Raw genomic sequence first — 6257 nt, forward strand, 5'->3', positions numbered from 1 at the left:
AAAGGTACGTATGCTCCAAAAGCAAAATAAGAAAAGGAAAAACCACACACTTCCACCAACTTTCAGAGGGTGAGCACTGCCACCCCACTCAATGGGAACTTGGGTCCAGGCTGTGGACAGAAGTGTCATTAGTCCAGGCAAGAAAACATATCCAAATGCTCTTGAGGTCGTTTTTGGAGCCGCACTTGGCCAGATGGGAGAGGTGCTGGGCCTGGCAGCTGGACCAAGGTCCAGTGAGGGGAAGAGGAGGGAGCAGATGGGTACTGGGTGAGCAAATGAGGGAGATCACGCTCCTTTGCTCCCAGAGATCCATTGCTCATCGATGCAGGTCACAGAAAAGCACAGTGGGGAAACCTGGCTGGGGTCTCGCTGAGTTGCCCGTATGGAGAGGAGACCAGTGGTCACAGCACCTCAGTCTTGGCATCTTTTGGTGAACAGAGCATGTTTTCAGGACAGAGGAAATCCTTAAGGAGCAAGAATCCATTAGAAACAGCATCTCATTCAAGTACCACCTTCTCAATTTTTGCCATATCTGGCACATATCAACTACACTAGTATTTTACTTGGCATTTTTCTTTAAAACATTGCCTCTTTCAAGTCTTTTCAACAAATGGTGCTGGGACAATTGGACATCCACATGCAAAAAAATGAATTTCGACCCCTACCTCACACCATATACAAAAATCAACTCAAAATGTATCAAAGACCTAAATGTAAACACTGAAGCAATAAAATTCTCAGAAGAAAACAAAGGGCTTGGGGCACCTGGGTGGCTCAGTCGGTTGAGAACCCAACCCTTGATTTCTGCTCAGGTCATGATCTCAGGGTCATGGGATCAAGCCCTGTGTTGGGCTCCACGCTCAGCACAGAATCTGCTTGTCCCTCTCACTCTGCTCCTCCCCCCACTCACATTCTCTCTCTCTCTCAAATAAACAAATAAATAAATAAAATCTTTTTAAAAAGAAAAAAGAAAACATAGGGGTTAAATCTTCATGAACTTGAATTCTTAGATAGGACACAAAAGCTCAAACAACAAAAGAAACGATAGATAAATTGGACTTCATCTACATAAAAAAAATTGTGCAGTGAAAGACGCTATTGACAGAGTCCAAAGACAATCTACAGAATGGGAGACAACAGCTGCCAATCATATATTCATATATCTGATATACAGGATTAATATCCAGACTATACAGAGAACGCCTAAGCTCAACAACAGAAAGGTAAAAACTCAATTCAAAAATAAACAAAGGATTTAAATAGACATCTCTCCAAAGATGATAGCAAATGGCCAGCAAGCACGTGAAAATGCTCAACACGACTAACTATGAGGGAAATGCAAATCCGAAGTGCAATGAGATATCACTTCACATCCACTAGGATGCCTATAATTAAAGGGGATAAAATAAGGAAGTAGCAAGTGTTGGCAAGGATGGGAAGGGATTAGAGCCTTCATACATGGCTGGTGGGAAATTAAAATGGCGCAGCCACTTTGGAGAACAGTCTGCCAGTTCCTCAAAGAGTTATACACGGAGTTACCGTATGACCCAGCAATTCTGATCCTAGATATATACCCAAAAGAATTGAAAATCGGTGTGCAAACAATTACTTGTACACAAATATTCCCAGGAGCACTCTTCGCAACAGCCACAAGGTGAAAGCAACCCAAGGCCCCCAATGGGTGAATGGGGAAACAAAATGTGGTCTAGCCATACAATGGAATATTACTCAGCCACAAAAAGGAATGGAGGACTGACACCTGCCACAACATGGATAAACCTTGCAAACATTATGCTCAGTGAAAACAAAAGACCACAAATTATACGATTCCATGTCGATGAAATGCCCAGAATAGGCAAATCCATAGAGACGGAGAGGAGATGAGAGGTTGCCAGGGGCGGGGGGAGGGCGGATGCACACAGTGACTGCTGAAAGGTATGTTTCTTTGGGGGCAATGAACATATCTCGGAATTAGTGGTAATGGTCACATAACCTCATGACTATACTAAAAACAACTGAATTGTACACTTTATAAAAGGGTTAATTGTAGGGTATAGGAATGATACCTTTTTTTAAAAAAAAAAAAATGTGTTCCAGTCTGGACACACCAGGGACCAACTGGCATGACTGAGGCTTTTGCTCTTTATGATACCAGTTCCTACCTCACAGGACTGGCGGGCAGAATCACGAGCTCATGCTGTGATTTGCAAATATTAGCTTTCAAGCAGAATCTTCTGGAAAACTTGTCAAGAGACAAACTGCTGGCCACATCCCCAGGGTTTCAGATTCAGCAGAAGCCCAAGAATTTGCATTTCTGACGAGTTCCAGAGGGATGCTGACACTGCTGGTCTGAAGACCACACTTTGAGAAGCACTGAATGGATTCATGCAACGTGCTCTGGGTCCAGCCCCAGAGCGAGGACTCAAATAGCACGTGAGTCCTGATGGCTCCGAAGGGGTCACGTAAGTCATGTTCTCAACCCCCCAGAGCTCCTACAAAGCCGTTTTGCGTGGTCATCTCAGATGCTCCTCTGGATTGGACAGAGAGGCGGCTTTCTCCAGGGCAGTGAGACAGGCAGGCTTCAGAATGAAGTCTCTCCACCCTTGGTCTGTCATCTGCTCGTTCATCCAAATAGATCCCGGACACTTGCCCAGTGTCAGGGGCATGCTGGGCTCTGAGCAAACACAAGGGTGATCAAAAGCCAGTCGCAGAAGGTCAAGGCCAGGTGGAGAAGACGAGGGTGACCCTGCAACAGTCATCACAGGGGCGTGTCTGAGGTGCAACCCCGTAAGGGACACTGAGCAATCCCAGAGACACCAGAAGCAGGCAGGTGGCAAAGCTGAGATTTCCTGCAGGGTTCTGGCTCTCCTTCCAGCCCGGGGCCAGAGGCGGTAATAGCTGGCTGACCACAGAGAAGCGGGCAGACCCCGCTCGGCCAGGAGCAGGGGACCCCGTGAGATCGCTGGCCTCGAGGGAACACAGGCATCTCTTTACAGGCTCAAGCACCAAGACACGCTGCTTCTCAAAAGAAACCATAAAGGAAGACACTCAAAAGGGTAATAGTGCTCTGTGTTTCAGCGGTTCCAAGAGGCGCCATTTTTCACATTTTACCATCTCTGAAAACTGGGGTGTGCCTTACCGTAGCGGTTGGCCAGGGGCCCCGGAGGGAGTTCTCAAGCCCAGCATCTCTCTAGTATGGGTTTCTGTGGCTTGGAAAACAGTCCTGGAGACAATACAGGAGTATTCTTCTTCGCCTCCAGGAACCAGATGGCTGTGGGTACAGGGCAAGCAGACGTGTTCAGCAGCATTCTTCCTGTGGGAGTGGAAAGTGGGGAGCGCTAATGGAAAGTGGGGAGCGCTGCATGATGGAGAGCCGGTCGGGGGCCCGGCGCCAGGGGCCATCAGTCCACCTATGGATTCTTGGAAGAAACGAGCTTCCTAATGGTTAGCTTGTGGCAGAGGGGCTAGGGAGAGCATAAAGTTAGCCTTCTAGGAGTGCTAGAAATCTCTCTCCTAAACCCGCTGGTAGCTCGATACTGTGCCGGTAAACTGGTCCCTGAGCAAGGAAGAAAAGCCCGGAATTGTAGCATTTGCCAGTTTCCATGGCGTAAATATTCCCATGATGGCTGATTTTGAACAATAAACAGTTTAAAAGCTGGTTTGCAAAATTCCTAAATATTGAACAATCAGCCCACCACTGATCCCATGTATATACTTACATGGATGAAAACTCATCAGATATACGTATGATTGGTGCACTTTATTATATGTAAGCTTTTGCTGAATAAAATGTGCTTAAAAACCGAAAGAGAGAGAAGTCACCAACACTTGCTGACACAGAGGACCATATTGTTTGAAAAACACAGGTACAGGCGCCTGGGTGGCTCAGTCAGTTATGTGTCTGCCTTCAGCTCAGGTCATGGTCCCAGGGTCCTGGGTTCAAGCCCCACGTTGGGCTCCCTGCTCCACGGGGAGCCTGCTTCTCCCTCACCCTCTGCCTGCCGCTCCCCCTGCTTGTGCTCTCTCTCTCTGTCAAATAAATAAATAAAATCTTAAAAAAAAAAAAACCACTCAGATGTGGGTCACTGACAGAGTCAGATTTTGAATGTGACAAAGTTTATTTTCATGTAAATTTCATATCATTTTATTTTCACATAGATGTTCCTTTTATGTATGTAAAGAGGGATATATGTATGTTATGTGCTTGAGCCTAAAGGAGCTCTTTTATGAAGCGTGAGATAAAAAAAACTTCTAAGGGATAGAAAGTATTGTCTTAGTCTGATTGACAGCATTTTTACTTACTATGGCTTATAAAATAGCGGTGGGGCAGAATGCAAGGATGTCGTAGCTTTGTTGACATATAGCGAGGCATTTTTGCTCCATTTTACAGCTGTTCTCAGGAGTTGGTGAGAACACTAGCTCAGGAATTAAGAGCTGGGTTCTGGGTCTGGATTTGCTGCTGTGTGACCTTGGGCAAGTCAGCTATCCTCTCTGCGCTTCAAGTCCCCTACTTCCAGAATAGGAATAATAAGGCTACCTGCCTCCCACAGCTACGTGCGTGGTGTAGCACCGTGCTTCAGGGACGCGTGCGAAGAGCTCAGCCAAGGGCTGCAAACTGTTGTCGCGGTCGTTTCTTAGACTGTCTGAACCCTCCTCTGTTAAATAAGCCCCGTCCTGGGTTTGCGGGGAGGATCCATGAGCTAATATGTATAAAGCAGGCTCTGCAAACTGGGACATGCTGCGCTCCCACAAAGGGCCGTGAAGAACGGTCTGAAGATGGTGAGCAACAGACATGGGAAACACGTCGGGACCCCGAAACCATGACGGGCCAGGGCGCCCAAGGAAAAGAGCCGAAAAGGGAACCGGGAGAACAGTGCCTCAAGGCTCCAACCCCACTTCCACACATGGAAACATCTGTCAACCTGTGGTCAGAGCCGCCGTCCCAGCCTGGCTGCTGGGTCATTTCAGAATGGAGAAGTGGCCCTGGGAACGGCATCCTCGTCTGTAAGGGGCTGACGTAGGGGCTGGGACGGAGGGGGGAGGGCGAGGAGCCAGAAGCTGAACCGAAAACGTCCCAGGGAGGCCGTCATACCCCCTGCCCAGCTGTGCTGTGACAAGACCACGTGGCCCACGGTTAAGGGACGTGGGCTTCCCAGCCAGAGGAAGCTGGGTTCCCATCCCAGCTCAAAACAGATCCTCTGGCTGAAAACAGGGGATTAATCGTAGCTGCTTTCAGGGTCATTGGGAGGGTTCGGTTAGACCATGTACCCAAAGCACTGGTAGGCTCGGCACCCTGGCGTTGTCTCTGTAACACGATGCCACCCAAGGCCACCGGGCTCCGTGCCCCCCGCGAATCAGGGGGGCCGACCACAGAAATCCACGTGTACCATGACGTGGTTAGTGCTGAACAGAGAACAGAGTATGAAGTGCTGCAAAAGGGCACAGGGCGTGCCGGCAGGTTCCTGGAAGAGCTCCCTCGCATCAGATGCGGACCTGAGCCAAGCAGTGGGGGGGGGGGGTGGGATGGGCATTCCTGGCAGCTAGGAGACTGTGAGCACAGCCAGGAGGCTTGAGGCAGCCAATGGTCCCACTACACAAAGGGCTGGAGCTCCGAAGACAGATCCCTTGGTTTCAGTGGGGAGTCACAGGGAAATCTCTTCCTTATTTTAAGCCTTATTCATTACTCAGCTAGTAATGAAATGGGCTGTCGCCGTTCCTTCCAGAGTTAGAGAGTGAGCTCCCCGACCCCCGAAGCATTTAAGGACTAGTCATCACGGAGCCAGTCCCAGGCCTCTCGCCTCAAACACCTTCCTTCCTGTATTGCGCGGGGCCGGTGTCTGTGGGCTGCATGTCCCAGACTCCCTTGCCAGTGGGTTTCCAGCTGGGTTCTGGCCAGGCGAGGCACAGTCTGGGGAGACTGAGGGGGGGATGAAGAGAGAGAAGCTGGACTCTTTCTCCCCCAGTGAGATCGCCAGCAGCAGCTGCCTCTCCGCCATGGTCCAGCTCCCCGCCCCCACAAGGCTCCAGCTGGCACCAGGCAGCCCGGGGTTCCGGGCTCTGCTGACCCCATCACCTGCCCTGCTCCCTCCATCCCCAGGGCAGTGGCAGTTTCCCACACCAGCTAATCTCTGGGCTGACTCATCATCCCCTCTGCGGCTCTCAGCTCTCCCATAACCTGTGTAAGTAACTCCCCGCATTAAGTCTCTCTGTCTGAAATACCTAGAGTGCTTCTGTTTCTTGGTTGGACCCTAAGTAAC

The sequence above is a fragment of the Ursus americanus genome, chromosome 33 (genome assembly GCF_024610735.1).
Source record: "Ursus americanus isolate L20-20 chromosome 33, mUrsAme1.1.p, whole genome shotgun sequence".
Lineage (NCBI taxonomy): Eukaryota > Metazoa > Chordata > Mammalia > Carnivora > Ursidae > Ursus > Ursus americanus.